This window comes from Canis lupus, chromosome 26 (genome assembly GCF_048164855.1).
Source record: "Canis lupus baileyi chromosome 26, mCanLup2.hap1, whole genome shotgun sequence".
NCBI lineage: Eukaryota > Metazoa > Chordata > Mammalia > Carnivora > Canidae > Canis > Canis lupus.
In genome coordinates this window covers 3,509,405-3,525,657 of record NC_132863.1, presented here as the reverse complement: position 1 = coordinate 3,525,657, position 16,253 = coordinate 3,509,405, and the positions used below count along the sequence as shown (strand labels likewise).

Genomic DNA, 16,253 nt, shown 5'->3' with positions numbered 1-16,253 from the left:
TTGAAACAGACACTTACATAGCACTTACCCTAAGCTAGGCATTTATACAGAGTATAAAATAAATGCCCTCTGCATTTTATGCACAGTAACTCATAGATATCTTCTAATAACCCTATGCATCCTATTATTATTCCCATTTTACAAATGTGGAAACTGAGGTAAGGATAAGAAAAGCAAATTCCCAAGGGCCACATAACCAGTAAGTGGTGGGAGCCAGGGAGTAGCTCCTATGACTTCTTAACCACCACTTCAGGCTGATTTGGGATTTGCTTGGCCCCAAGGGAACTGTGTCCAGGTCCTTCTACCTCCCAGTCTCAACACCTGCCACTCACCAACCCTTCCCCCCACTTTAAAGCAAGTCACCAGAAGAATTATTGCAACTTTTGAGTCTTTTTATTGAAGAATACACTTTTAGACTAAAACATAGAACTTGCCAATAAGGATATTATTATATTCATCTCTCAGTTTCATCCAATTTGCTGTCATCTCTCTTCCTCATATTCTTGATTGATGGACTGATACACCATTGAGGAATTGCTAAATTGAAGCAAAACAAGATCAGGGTTGAATCAATCTCACAGCTGATTGCTACGTAACTCTCATTTCTCATGAGATGAGAATCATAAAGATAAACCATGAGGATGCCTGTATGTGGCCATAGATCAAGACCAAAATGCTCAAATTATGATTTATCTTCTTTTTGGAGAGAAATTATTAGGAAGGGAAAACATTTGTAAATAATACAGTGATCATAGTCTGTGGTCAGGAATCTAGAATATTAATATGTGGCAGCATTATAACTGAAAATCCACTGCTTATTCATCACAGCTTATATTTGAAGTTACCTCAAATCACTGAATCCAAAGCCAGACCATGTCTTTCCAGAATTTCCTGCATTGAAAATCTTTGCAAGATACCTCAATTCTGAATTTACCAAACCACAAAGGAATTTCAGTTCTTCCTCTCAACCCCTCGCCTGGAACTGAATCTCAGGAGGAGGCTCTCAGCCCAACAGTGTGGACAGGCAACACCTGTCCTCTGGTGAGAGAGGAAAAAATGAGCAGTTTCAGAGAGATGGTAAAACCTGGCCCCAGAAATAATCGCCATCTGAGGGACTCACTGTAAAAAAGAGGGAAGGAGTTTAGGTGGAAGAAAATTGTGAAATGAATAGAGAAGGAAGGAGAGCAGGTATAGGCAGATGCAGTAATGAATTACAGAAGGTTGATCAGCAGTGAGTTACCTCTTAGGTAAGTGCTGTTGATATTTACCTTAAACCAATGTAGAAACTGAGGCACAGAGAAGACTGGATGTGAGATTGCTCAACATAGGAGCCCCTGGGTGGCTCAGTGGTTGAGCATCTGCCTTTGGCTCAGGTCATGAGCTGGGAGACCTGGCACCGTCCTACATCAGGCTTCTCCCTCTGCCTGTGTCTCTGCCTCTGTCTCTCTGTGTTTCTCATGAATAAATAATAAAATCTTTTTTAAAAATTGCTCAGCATATAGGCAGAGATAGAAAGTAAGAAAAAAAGGGCTACTCTGCAGGATGACTTCTGACACTACTGTTTTCAGTATTGTTCTGGGTGTTGTAGCTGATTCTCCAAGATACATTAACAGAGGAGAGGCATGCACTGTGGAGAAGGGATGGCATAGTTTTTATTTGCAGATAATATAACTGAATTCTTAGGAAGCCTGAAAAATCAGTTACAATTTTAGAATACCAACAGAGCAATAAGATAATGTTGCTAGATACAAAACAAACATACCAAAACTAAATAGCTTTCATTTATTCACAAGCAATCATTTATCCAAAAAAGATAAAATATATGAAGCCCATGAGCAAAAGAACAAATGGCTTTAAGAATAAATGTGCAAAAGTAAAACATAAACACCACAAAATTTGCCTGAAGATCATAAAATCTTGGTAACTGACAGAGGTTGAATGATTATGCCACAATGTCATATTAGTTGAACAATCAAAATATCGATGGGATTTCTTTTAAAAATGTTAGAGGAATTTTTCTTAAAAGATAACCACCAAAATAGCCAGGACTTAAAAAAAGAGAAGAACTCTGGGAGTGGCTCCTCTTGGCAGCTACAAAATACAACACATAACAGTAGCTACCATTTGTAAACCACCTGTGGTAAATACCATGCCATGACTTTCCTGAATGGCACATTTCCCTTCCTCCAACAACCTTATGTAGAGGCTAGGGAGTTTGTGTACAACTTCACAAAGTCACACAATTAATGGCAGGTTTTTGCACAGCACCATCTAATTCAGTACCCACTTGCTTAGTCACCATGCTTTAAGCTACAAAAAGTCAAACCAGGTAGCATCAGTGCCTAATCAATGATAGGTCAGAAATGGGTGGCCTGGATTAACTGTTAAAAGAACCACCTCTGATCAAAGAATATCTTTAAAGAGATGCTGAACAATTACTTGCTCGTTTTAGAAAGAGAAAACAAAACATCATCACATTATGTGACCTACAGAGCGAAATGGAAAAAAATGAAAACAAGTAGAAAAGAATTTACAATACAGAAAAATATGTGAAAATCTAGCTGCTGTCATGTTAGAGAAATGCTTTTCTATGAAAGAAATCTCAAGGTGAAATTAATAAGATGTAATGACTCAAAATGTCAAAGATGTCTTAACCAAATATCTTAAATTGGTTAAAATTATAATCAAATGTAGAAAAGTGCTCGTATTTTGTGAAGGAAGACTAAAAATATGTATCAAGCTGACTAAAAGTTCTTGTGCTGTGATTCCCTATTTTTGTTCAAAGACTTTATTCTGAGGGAAATCACCAGCAATGATGCCAAAGATGAGAGTCTGCCCAGCAACAAACTTGGTTAAAAGGTGTTAAATAATCTAACTGGAGAAACAGATTCAATAGGAAAAAAAGATTAGCTAATTCTGGTGCATCTCTATGATACATATGTCACAATTAGCATAGTATTTTCAAAGAACATATAATGACATGCTCTCAGGACAAAAATTTAAGAATGTATGTACATCAGGAAAAGAAAAATAATTGTCAGATTATGCACCAAAACTTCAAAGATAATTATGGGAGGGGGTGGGAATTACTAGAAAGTCTTTTTTCTTAAGTTTTTATGTAAATTCCAGTTAGTAAACATACAGTAATATTAGTTTCAGGTGTACCATTAAAAGTGCTTCAACACCCCATACAAGGCCAGGGCTCACCACAGGTGCCCTCCCTAATCCCTGTCAGCTGTTTAACCCATCCCCCCCCTTTATAATGACCAGCAGTTTTTTCAGAATCTGTTTTTTGGTTTGTTTGTTTTTTTTTTTGACTCTCTGCACATCTGTTTTGTTTCTTAAATTCCATATACAAGTGAAGTCATATAGTATTTGTCTTTCTCTGGCTGACTTACTTCACTCAGCATAATGCTCTCTAGCTGTATCCATGTTGTTGCCAATAGCAAGATCTCATTCTTTTTTATGGCTGAATAATATCCCATCCAGTCAATGGATAGTGGACTGTTTCCATAATTTGACTATTATAGGTAATACTGCTATAAACATAAGGGTGCATGTATCCCTTTGAATATTTTTGTATTCTTTGGGTAAATACCCAGTGGTGCAATTGCTGGATTATAGGGTAGTTCTATTTTTAAGTTTTTGAAAAACTTCTATACAGTTTTCTCCAGAGTGGCTGCACCAGTTTGCATTCCCACCAACAGTGCATGAGGGTTCTGCTTTCTTCACATCCTCACTAACACCTGTTGTAGAAAGTCTCACTTCCATATTTTTTTAAATTTTGGCAATATTTTACTTTTGCATACTAAAAATAATCCACATTTGAAGTTGGAAAAGGACAAGAAATTCAAAGCTAAAACACTAAATTCAAAATTGCATATCAAATGTGATTATACATTTTTGATTTACATTATGATATACATTATACATAAATGTAGATATATTTTTAAAAATCATAGTAACTATCAGAAAGGAAGCATGATTGGTAACTTTCTACTTCTTTTATACTAATTTTTATACTTCTCAAAATCTGCCATGTATTATTTCATTGTTTTAATAAGAAAACAATAAACAGTGTGCTTATGTAAATGCAAATCTCAAAATTGTTCAGCTTTTTGGCTTTCTGCAAAGCAGATTTCTGTGTGTTGTGTTATGGCATGTGTGGACAAGCCATTCCATGTACTTGTGTCTCTGGTTTGAATTATATAAAAGGCATCTCATTTTCCTTTGTGAGTGTGTCACTTACATTTTTGGGTGTTGGTGGGTGTAGGTGAGTGTGGTGAAGAATGCACCCTTCCCTGTCTTATATTCTGCAGTAGTGGCAGAAAGTTGGCTTGTACGAAGCCCGGGCGGGGTGGGGTGGGTAGAGTGGAGACGCCCCTGCTGGGCTGGGGGTTGCTGCCAGGACCTCCAGGGCTCAGAAGGATGTGCGAGCTGGATACAAGCCCTGCCCCCAGGCAGCCCTTCTGGACGGAGACTGAGTAGAAGTTTCCTTCTTCTGTCCTAGGGATAAGTCAGCATTGCTGGCAGCATCTGGATCTGCAGGTGAGACATATGTGAACACCGATGGGATGGGAGGTCCTTTACTGAATTTTTTTACACTGATGTTCCTATTCGAAAACATGGCTTGTTGCTGTTAACTGCTGCAGGTTCTCTTCCTCCCAGCTGACGCCCCCAGAGTGAAATGAGAGAGGTCTGAGGAATTCTGTAAACAGCGAAGTGCAATGAAGGTAGGAGTAGCTGTTCAGAAAAAAGACGGGCCTGTCGATTTGCCCAGCACTTGTCTCTCAGCATATCAACATCCCTTTTCTTGCAGAACATGTTTTCCTACCTCCTCACACCCTGGACTCCTTTTACTGACTTTTCACACCATGCTAATTCATGCCTTGCGTGCCTTTTTTTATCCTGCTGTGTGGCTGAGAAACCTCAAAGGCAGTAGGTGGTCATGGAATTGTGCCCCAAATCCTGTAAGGGAAGTAGGTGCAGAGTTGACATGACTCAGGACAGGATCTTTCAGCACCAGTTCTGGGAGCTTCCAGATTCCAGAACGCAGGTCCTATCAACCGCTGAACCCACAGGAGCCCCTCATTTGGGCCCCAGGCATGCAAAGAGGCCAGACAGCACCTGTGTTCCACGAGCTGGGCTTCCTCTGTACCCTCAATCCGCTGAGCCGTGTCCGCAGGCCTGGCAGCCTACACAGGGCAGGAGGTTTCCAGACATACCCTTCCATTGAAGAAATCGGTTCTATTTCATCAATGGAAGGGGGGGTGTCATTGGCAGCCAGCTCCCTGACTTCAGCTGATACGGTGCTGTGGCAGGCAGCCAAGCCAGGTTTGGCCAACTCAGAAGTCTGGCTGAGGTTTCTGTGCCTCTTGAACACCATCAGGAAGGAGCTGTTCTTTGGCATTGCTCATTAGTTGGCAAAACACTTTGTTTTCTAGCCTGATTTGGGTACTAATTCCAAGGCACAGATGTATATTTTTAGATCCTCTTATGTGACACTTGAATCTGCTTGCCATAGGGATTCTTCTTATATCCACTAGAAACAGTTTGCTCACAAAGCACTAAAACTTCACACAGACAGTCAGGAGATCAAGCGATGAGGATGGGATTCGAACCCACGCGTGCAGAGCACAATGGATTAGCAGTCCATCGCCTTAACCACTCGGCCACCTCATCTCATACATTTGTCTTTGCTTTTATATATGATTTAAAGAATAGTCAGAAGAGCTGTGTATTACTCCAGTCCCGAGAGGATGGAGGCCCAGCAGTTGATCTGAGGAGATAAAAGATTGAATAGTGGATTATTTAGATAGAATGTTCCCCTCAATATGCAGAATATTCCAAGTGCTTTTGTTAGATTTTTTCCAAATGAACGGCGGAGAAATAAAAAAAGAGCCAGGCAGTAGGTTCGAGAGTGCTTTAATGGGGAGCGCTCCAGGGCGAGGTTCCGTGACTCAAGAGAGGTGGCCTGAGTCAGGGAAGTCGCGCCTGGGTTGGGGAGTGTGGGGGGTTTTAAGCCCTTATTGGTTCTGGGTCTGGATCCCAAATTAGGCAAGGGAACACCGTGTCCCTAGGTGATGGGGATGGGGATAGTACAGATGATGGAGGGTGGCCCCTGGCTGGAAAGTCCCAGATGGAAAGTTTTGGTTTCCCGTCTAGATTTCGATTTACTGGAGATGACGTGGTGGTCATGGCTGCCTTGGCGGGAAGATCAGCCATTTTGACCCAATTTGAGATGTCCGCCATTTCGGGTGCCCCTGTCTCTCAGCCAGCCCAACAGCTTTAACCCTTTGTCAATCTGTGCAGCATGCCTGCAAAAGTGATACAAGGTATATAAACCTTTTTGTTCTCCATGGAAAATGCAGGAAAAATAAAAGGGAAAGAGAAAGAAACAATCATTGACTTGGGCACAGCTGAAAATAACTGTCTTGTTAGGTGATTTTCTGGGATGGGGGTGGGAGCTTTTATTTTTTTATTTTTTTAAATAAATTTATTTTTATTGGTGTTCAATTTATCAACATACAGAATAATACCCAGTGCTCATCCCATCAAGTGCCCAACTCAGTGCCCGCCACCCAGTCACCCCCACCCCCCGCCTATCTCTCCTTCCACCACCCCAGAGTTAGGAGGCTCTCATGTTCTGTCTCCCTTTCTGATATTTCCCACTCATTTTTTTCTCCTTTCCCCTTTATTCCCTTTCACTATTTTTATATTCCCCAAATGAATGAGACCATATAATGTTTGTCCTTCTCTGATTGACTTATTTCACTCAGCATAATACCCTCCAGTTCCATCCACGTGGGAGCTTTTAAATATCCCCAGGCCCAGGCCACGCCCAAGACCTAGAAGTCACAATTTCAGGAATTTGGCCTTGCAGACAGCTGTAGTGGACAAGTCCGAGAATATCATTCTGTTAAGCTTTCAGGTTGTTTGATCTGTTTATGTGAGTGTTTGGAGGGGATGCCACCTCAAGCTGGCATATGACCTGGGGCTTGGAGGCAGAGTGGGGAGTTGGTGTAGAAGGGCACATCAGCACAAGCACGGGGACCAGAGTTTGCTTTGTCACGGTAATCTTGTGCTCCAGTAACTCCCAAGTATTTGCAGACCACTGCTAGGAGCCCCTCATGGCTCAGCTCATATCACCTCCAATGGGAGGTCTCCAAATGGCTCTGGGTACCTAGTGACATAGGCCATATTTGATCACTTCTCCCCCACCTGCCCCACCCCCCTAGAGATTGCCATGGGGGACAAGGACATCTTTCTGTATAGCCTCTACATCAGCTGCTTTAGGATCCACTAAATATTTTTAAGAGAGTAGGTAGATGAATTAATCAATTGATATACATATTCACCTGGCTTGTTATTGATTCACTTCAATTCAGTACCTATTTATTAAATGCCTTCTATGGACCTGGCACCCTGGTGTAGACTCTGGGGCTATACTTCTAAACAAGAGAAGAGTCCCTGAAAATCTTGGGTGCCCAAAGTTTTCCCTGAGGATCCCTCCATTGCTGGGCTCCTCTGTCCTATAATGTGCTGTTAATTCCACTTCTTCCTTCAGTTTCTCTCACACTGGCCCCCACTTTTCCATTGAAGGCTTTGGATAGAGAGAAGAAAAGTGTGTTTAGGATTGAACCAGCTCCTGGGGCACCCAGGTGGCTCAGTGGTTGAGTGTTTGCCTTCGGCTCAGGGGGTGATCCTGGAAACTCGGGATCGAGTCCCCGCATCGGGTTCCCTGCGTGGAGCCTGCTTCTCCCTCTGCCTGTGTCTCTGCCTCTGTCTCTCATGAATAAGTAAATAAAATCTTAAAAAAAAAAAAAAAAAGATTGAACCAGCTCCTGCAAATAGGCGCTGAAAGCCGTGCTTATTCTAGCACATGTGTTTTACACCAGGGCTACCTTTAGGAGTCTCTCTCTAACCGGCTGGGAGGGGAGTACTTATTCAGAGAGGAATAAAATTTAATATAAACATTCCTTGCCCTCCCTCCCACCCACCCCCAAAATTACCTGACACTGAAGGCGAAAGCCTGGTCTCCAATTGTCTATAAATCCAGCTGTTCCAGTATCTGAACTTACAGAACTGCCCTCCAGTTAATTTGGAGATTGGATTTTAAACATGTTTCAGGTTTTGCCCTAAATCAGCCAGCCAGTAGGTATTTCAAGGCCCTTCCTAAAGTATAGGCCTGGTGCTGTACACTTAGGTTTTATTTCTCTGGAGCCCAGAAAGGTGAAATCCTCAAAACTAATCCACAGATTACGACAAACTGTATAGATTGGTGTGGCTCCTTCCTTGTGTAGACTCTATACCTTCTCCTCCTGTAGGATACATGCATTGTCTTTACTTAACAGAACTTTGCACCAATCCTGTAGGTGCTTTCTTTGGCAATAGATGAATGCTTATTTGAGAAAGAATTGCCAAAAGTTCCTGATATAGAGCTGCCATCTGAAATGCACATGGAAGCCAAAGATTCACCTGGCCATGACTTTGAAGGAAAAGTCTTTGTCTGAATCTTTGAATATTGTTTATGCCCTTACTTGTCAGCAGAGATTTCCAGAAAGCTAAATGTCACGTACTTTAAGATACAGGAAATATAATCTTGTTAGCAAAGGCTTGTGTTTAATTTTATCTTATCTCCCATAATGAGAAGAAAGTCACCTTATGTTACATAAAAACTCTCCTATGTTATTATAGATCTTAGAGCCTGTCTTACAACAGCCCCATCCAGGAAATTCTAGGTCAGGGATAAACGCAGTGGGGAGTGGCCTGAAGTGTGATGAGCTGGTATGCAATAGATATTTCATTTCTAAGAAAATCGACCCATTGAAAGTACAATAGGTTGTTTAAAAAATAATGATATAACTTGGAGATTGAGTGCCCCTGTTGACATTTTGACAACATATATACAACATGTATGCAATTTATAATGAGTCATTGTAATAGTTGTGGTTTCTATGAATTTTACACGGAAAAAGTGGAGAATGCTTGATACTTAGCTAATCCAGTGTGGAGGGCCCTCTGCCATGTAGCAAGTGCCCACAAGTGTAGGTGATTCAAAAACACTGAGGGTGTCTTTAATAATCATCCTGCAATAATTTTTATTTACTTAGCAATCATGTGGGTCGATCTCAAAGTTTAGACATAATGTTTCTTTTTTAATTTATTTTTTATTGGTGTTCGATTTGCCAACATATAGAATAACACCCAGTGCTCATCCCATTAAGTGCCCCCCTCAGTGCCCGTCACCCAGTCACCCCCACCCCCCACCCACCTCCCTTTCTACCACCCCTTGTTCGTTTCCCAGAGTTAGGAGTCTCTCATGTTCTGTCTCCCTTTCTGATATTTCCCACTCATTTTTTTCTCCTTTCCCCTTTATTCCCTTTCACTATTTTTTATATTCCCCAAATGAATGAGACCATATAATGTTTGTCCTTCTCTGACTGACTTACGTCACTCAACATAATACCCTCCAGTTCCATCCACGTTGAAGCAAATGGTGGGTATTTGTCATTTCTAATGACTGACTAATATTCCATTGTATACATAAACCACATCTTCTTTATCCATTCATCTTTCGATGGACACCGAGGCTCCTTCCACAGTTTGGCTATTGTGGACATTGCTGCTAGAAACATCGGGGTGCGGGTGTCCCGGTGTTTCATTGCATCTGAATCTTTGGGGTAAATCCCCAAAAGTGCAATTGCTGGGTCATAGGGCAGGTCTATTTTTAACTCTTTGAGGAAACTCCACACAGTTTTCCAGAGTGGCTGCACCAGTTCACATTCCCACCAACAGTGTAAGAGGGTTCCCATTTCTCCGCATCCTCTCCAACATTTGTGGTTTCCTGCCTTGTTAATCTTCCCCATTCTCACTGGTGTGAGGTGGTATCTCATTGTGGTTTTGATTTGTATTTCCCTGATGGCCAGTGATGCAGAGCATTTTCTCATGTGCGTGTTGGCCATGTCTATGTCTTCCTCTGTGAGATTTCTGTTCATGTCTTTTGCCCATTTCATGATTGGATTGTTTCTTTGCTGTTGAGTTTAATAAGTTCTTTATAGACATAATGTTTTTTAAATGCATGGTTCATTTCAGTGCTTATGAGCCGTAATTAGAAAGAATATAAGGTGTTGTATTTTGCTTTCTTTACTACGCTCTTTTGTTTCCTGAAATTTAAGTTGGGCCCATATGAACAAAATGGGATTGTTTTCTTGGTGGAGCATCAGGGTGACAGAACCACCATGACAAAAAAGGCCTCCCGGGATAGTATTTGGATAACTGAATTCTAATGTAAATGATGCTGTCTGCAACCTTCAATTCCAGCCCTTAGAGTCCCCCTTCTATACATAGCAAGTAGGCAGGTAGTTCAGTAGCATGTACCTAACCCTGGTAAAAAATAGATTTTCCCCCTAAAACAATACGCATAGATCATACATACATATTCATTTCCTTTTAATTCTTTGGCAAAATACAATTTTAAAATGCTATAACATCAGGGCACCTGGGTGGCTCAGTAGGTTAAGTGTCGGCCTTTGGTTCAGATCATGATCCTGGGGTCCTGAGATTGGGCTCCCTGCTCAGTGAGGAATCTGCTTCTTCTCCCTCTCCTCCCTGCTTGTGCTTTCTCTCTCTGTCTCTGTCTCTCTCAAATAAATAAATAAAATCTTTAAAAATAAAAATACTATAACATCCCCAAAGTACAAAGAAAATACATCTTTTTCATTGGAGAAAAGCAAATGGAACAATCTTTTCCTTAATTCCTTTAAAATTTCTCAGTAATTCACATGTTTTGAGACTGCATTTCCTTCTAGAATTTAAAATAAGTATGAAGCTATCAAAATATGCTGCATTGAATGTATATTTGTATTTCTGTTTTGGTGGTTCTGAGCTCACTTTATGGACAACATAATTTTGAGAAACTCACACAAACCACATGAAAAATACTTTTAAAATTTATCCTATTTTGGGGACGTCTGGGTGGCTCAGTGGTTGGGTGTCTGTCTTTGCCTCAGGGCATGATCCTGGAGCCCCGGGATCAAGTGCTCCCTGCAGGGAACCTGCTTCTCCCTCTATGTCTCTGCCCCTCTTTCTGTGTCTCTCATAAATAAATAATAAAACATTTAAAAAATGTATCCTATTTTGATATACTTAATAAGTGAATTTTTCAATGTAAACAACAACAAAAAGATATGGAATATCTCCTATATGCATCTAATCTAGGGTTAATGTAATTTTTGTAATCAAATTTTGTGGGTTTGGTTCCCAAAGCCATCTTTTAAATTCCTTTTCCTATGCCCTCAAAGTCCATGTACAGGTTCTGGCTGCAAACGCCACCAACCATGCCCATCACTGTATGTCTTAGAGTGAACATTGAACCACTTAGTAATCTTGAAAACCATCAAATGTAAGAACTACCCAAAGTATTTCTATTTCTCTAGTAAAAGAATGTTAGAAAGTAAACAGAGATTCTGAATCATCACCAGTTTGATTACAGTTTCTATTTCCTTAGATTTGAAAATTTTTTTCTTCCTAGGTCTCAAAAAGCTGCCTGACATAAATGTATCTTTGTCGAGGTAACGCTTTATGTTGTGGTCCTTGAAAGGTGGTGGAAGAGTTACTGGAGGAGAAAGAGGTTGACACAAAATACAAGTGTCATTCCCTGGGAAAAGAGTGTAACATCTGGCCCCATGATTTTTGGCAGTGACAGCATTTCAAAAGGACACCCTAGAACTGCAATGGGCCTTCTGGGTTTGGAACCAGGTGTGTAAAGCTGAGGCTGCATTGCCCAGGCTCTTTCACTTTCATGCATAAACAGACACAAGCGGTTCATCAAAGAGACTGGGTCCTCTCTCTGCCAGCCTTGCTGGGGACACAGGCTTCAGAAAACAGAAAGGTGGCCCTGGGCTGGCTAATGCTCGGATGTCTGAGAGCCACCGGGGTATATCCACACTTTTTTTCCTTTATTATGTGCCCTACATTTCCCATGGATGAGGACCCAGTTCAACCTTTCATTTATTTCAGGAGGAAGGTATCAGAACCACAACAAATAGAAAGAACTTTCCTCTACCTGCCTGGCATTACAAAATAATCCAGTGAATTCCCTGTGTTTTCTTTTCTTTTCTTTTGTCTTAAGAACTATGCCCCCTCCCCACCCCTGCCACGAATGTACTAAGTGAACTAATTGTTGCGTTGTTTTTCTTGGAGTGATTTTCGTGTTTTATTAGTTTCTCCACTTCACATTGCCAGTGATTTAACTTCACCTCAGCATCTGAAATGTTGCCATTTGATAAAATAAGTAAATTAATAAAGTCTAAAGTGCTTCCAAAGCAGGCAGACACCTTTTTTTGTATGCTGTGATTTTACTGCTCTTCCCAGCTGATATTTATAACTCGGCCATATGTGGTTATAAAGATTTATTATGAGCCTGTGGAATAAGTTCTGTTAATGTGTACGGTAAACGTCCAAGTTTTGACTCTATAAGCCTCAGGGATTTCTAATAAGATGAAGCCATTTTGATTGCCAGCCAAGCAGTGTGCAGTTGGAGTGAGGCCTCGCATTGACAAAGGGCTTAGCTATGTGCCCTAGACTATACGCGCCCTGTGTGTGGGTTTGCTAAAAATGTTTGCAGAGCTCAGGTAGGTATTTTTCTTCTTCATCACCATCCTCATCTGCGAAGAGTTGAAGTTTGAGAATCTGTTGACTAAAAGTTGGAACGGAAAATTTTAAGACGATGAATAAAGGCCAAACTAAAAAGGAAGGGCAGAGTCACCCGGACGTATCGTAAATAGGGCATTTGTACCAGATCCCTCCCCTCCCCTGGTCTGGCTAATGAACAGTTACTCTGAGTTCATCAGGAGGGAGAAAACTGCAGGCACCAGCTGGGATTAACCTCACCTTCTCCCCTTCCACAGCCAGTGGAAAAGGACTATGGCCTTTTCCTTTTATGCCTTCTTCCATTTTCTGAAATTTCTCTTGCCCTTAATTTATATTTCCCAAGCAAATTCATGCCTTTTGGGGAAGAGAAAGGTCTCAAAATAAAACAACAATAAGGTGGTGTCAAAAAGTATATAGCAGTTTTCTCAAGCTTGACTGCATTAGACTCGCCTGGGGAGTGTTTTTTGTTTGTTTGTTTGTTTGTTTAAATTTATTTTTTATTGGTGTTCAATTTACTAACATACAGAATAACCCCCAGTGCCCGTCACCCATTCACTCCCACCCCCCGCCCTCCTCCCCTTCTACCACCCCTAGTTCGTTTCCCAGAGTTAGCAGTCTGGGGAGTGTTTTGAAGATACTGCAATGTCCAGTTTGATTTTCCCCCATCATGCTGGCTGGGCTTTTTTTTTTTTTTTTCTTTTGAAGATCCCCAGGTTAAAGAAGAAGAAGGAAGAAAAAAGAAGAAAGAAGAAAGAAGAAAGAAGAAGAAAGAAGAAGATCTCCAGGTGATTCTAATGTAAAGCCTAAGTCACAACCCACTGGTTTAAGCCCCAATTCTAAGTGACTTTTCATAGAAGTGTTGAAAATAAGTAACATTTGTCTACTTCCAAAATTTGACAATCTCTAAAGACAGTTTGAGGAGCAGTATTCATTAACACGGAAGAGCTCAGGTCCTGAAAAAAATCTGTGCGGACAAAAGGAAACCAATCACCTAAGAGAAAGTATAGGACCTGAGCTTGCCAGAGAGGGTGTCTTGAATTTTCTGCAGGGTATTGTGAAATTTCTGCACAGCACCATTTTTGAAAAAAAATTTATTTACTTGAGAGAGAGCACACAAGTGGAGTGGGGCACAGGCGGCAGGGGTGGGCAGCAGAGAGAGAAGGAGAAGCAGACTCCAGCTGGGCCGGGGGCCAGTCAGGGCTGGCCTCCAGAACCCTGATCATACCCAGAGCAGAGGACAGCAGACGCTTTACTGACTATGCCACCCAGGCACCCCTCTGCACAGCACCATTTCCCCTTTGTGCATCCCCTCCTCAAGTGCCCATAAGGTTCTAGATCTTTCCCCAGTTTTAGCTTATGATTGAATTGCTCCCCCTCTCTCCCTCTTTCTAGCAGATCTGTGAAGTGCCATATTAGATTGTGCTTAATTAACTCATCCCCAAATATCTATATATAATGATTTAATCTATGATTCTTTCCATTACCATCAACATTACAAAATGATTTTGGTATTTATCCTAAATAAGCAATGAATATAGAATTCTGGGTATTCAAGAAATCTAGACTGACAGCACACTAATTCTTAGTACTTCCCTTCGGTATACTTCTGACCAACCAACATTCTTCTCCGATGGTTATTGTCCTTTAATAGGCAGGGAGCCCTGGACTTTAGAGTCCTGTTCATGACTGGACAATGTGATCTTTCCTGTCAATTTCCTGCCCAAAACATGTCTGAAATCCATCCGTCTGCCCTATTCCTACTGTTACCACCACCTATCCAGGCCACTGTTGTTTATGGAGTTGGTTACTGTAAGCTTCTACTTTGTCTTCCTCCAAATTCAGTTTTTGCACAAGCTAAAGGTCACCCACCTCACACTGGCCTCCAGTCAAAGCTTCTTGATGCCTTTCCATTTCACTAACAGTAAAATCCAAACTCCTCACTTGCCATGAGCACTTTTGGGTCTTCTCAAACCCACTTGACACGCTCTCTGACCTCAGTGTGGCCATTCAGCCACCTGGCCAGCCCAGGCTCTTTCCCACTGGGAGCCTTTGCCATGCTGTTCCTTCCACCAGGCAAGCTTTCTGCCTGTTTAAGCCTTCAAGTCTCTGATTAAATGATACCTTTACACACAGGAAGGAGCTGTTCTTTGGTATTGCTTATTAGTTGGCAAAACAAATGTTTTGTTTTCTAACATGATTTGGGTGCCAGTTCTGAGACACAGATGTATATTTTTAGATCCACTTACGTGACACTTAAATCTGCTTGTCATAGGAGTTCTTTTTCTTTTATTATAACCACTGGTGAAATTGTTTGCTCACAAAGCACTAAAACCTCACACAGCCAGTCCAGTGAGGAAATTGAATAATGAGGGTGGGATTTGAACCCATGTGTGCAGAGCACAGTGGATAGCAGTCCATCGCCTTAACCACCGAGCCACCTCATCTCATGCAGTCCATCCCTTTATTATCCTCTATCTCAGCCTGCCATTCACTCCTTCTTAACATTTAAAATTTGCAGTCACCTTATTTATTTTGTCTATTTAGCTGTTCTATGCCTGCCTCCTCCACTAGGAGGGAAGTCCTTTGATGACATAGACCAAGACATTTGCCATTTTATTCAGTGTCTGGAATGAGTCTGGCATATATTGAGCACTCAAGAAATATTTGCTACTGGCTGGCAAAATAAAAGGAAATTAGCTCTCTTCTTTCTTGTCTTTTAACTTATCAGTCTTTGTTCTGCTTTTAGTGCAGTTGAGATGGGATCCAGGTGGCATCCTCCACTTTACCTTCTTCTGGAGGCAGCTCAGGGACATTTTTAACTCTTAGTGTGCAGACTTGGGAACTAGAAAAGACATTCCAGATGGTATAATAGTACCAGCAGACACATGCTGAGCTCTATGTGACATGCATCGTTGTAGACATTTTAGTCTTTAGTCTCACAATGCAGTGGATCAGGAACTGTTCTTCCCATTTCATAGATTAACTAATAGACACTGGGACTCAAAAAGGAGTGCTTGCCCAAGACTGTGCAACTGATGCATTGGAAACAAGTGTTTTAACAGCAGATCTTCCATGCTAACCCACTGTACACTCCTCAGGAGACAGTATACTTTTATGAGTACACTTCACAAACTGGCTAAGATGAAGGCACCAGATTTTACATTATGGTAAAAGGGTGGTTACATTAAGAATGCGAAGTACTCCAATCTTTCCAATCCTGCATTTGCACAGTTGCATATTTTTTAACCAAAATTAAAGGGTTTTACATTTCTTTCCTTTGAGTAGCATCACATTTATCTCAGTGAATCATTCCTCAAGTTCTTTTAAATGTCAGTGGATGTTTAGAGTGAAAAGGACATCAATCCCAGAGCAAGACAGGCCTGAGTTCAAACCCTGGTCCACAAGGGAGGGGTGTACAATCTCAGGCTACTTAACCTTCTTGAACATTGGTTTGCTCCTTAGTAAAATGAGAGTGCCAAGGCATAGCTTTATGTGAGGGCTAAAAAGATGGTACCGGTAAAGCATGTGGCCATGCACTTCACAGGCAGGCTCTCCATCATTGTCAGCTCCTGCCCCTTGGTCTGTACATCAACTAGCTC

The 16,253-nt window shown here is 41.3% G+C and overlaps 1 long non-coding RNA gene and 1 other non-coding gene across 2 annotated transcripts in view; one reads left to right on the top strand and one right to left on the bottom strand.

The window, feature by feature from the left end:
• The window catches only part of LOC140617826 (uncharacterized), a 95,932-nt gene extending 83,737 nt beyond the window's left edge, over window positions 1-12,195 (top strand). Inside the window, exon 10 of the long non-coding RNA XR_012017968.1 lies at window positions 11,534-12,195. This is a non-coding gene — a long non-coding RNA (uncharacterized lncRNA). The remainder of the gene's footprint in view (window positions 1-11,533) is intronic.
• On the bottom strand, window positions 5,601-5,682 carry TRNAS-GCU (transfer RNA serine (anticodon GCU)). Its single transcript has one exon. It is a non-coding gene; the product is annotated as a tRNA-Ser (tRNA).
• Window positions 12,196-16,253: the final 4,058 nt, after the last annotated feature.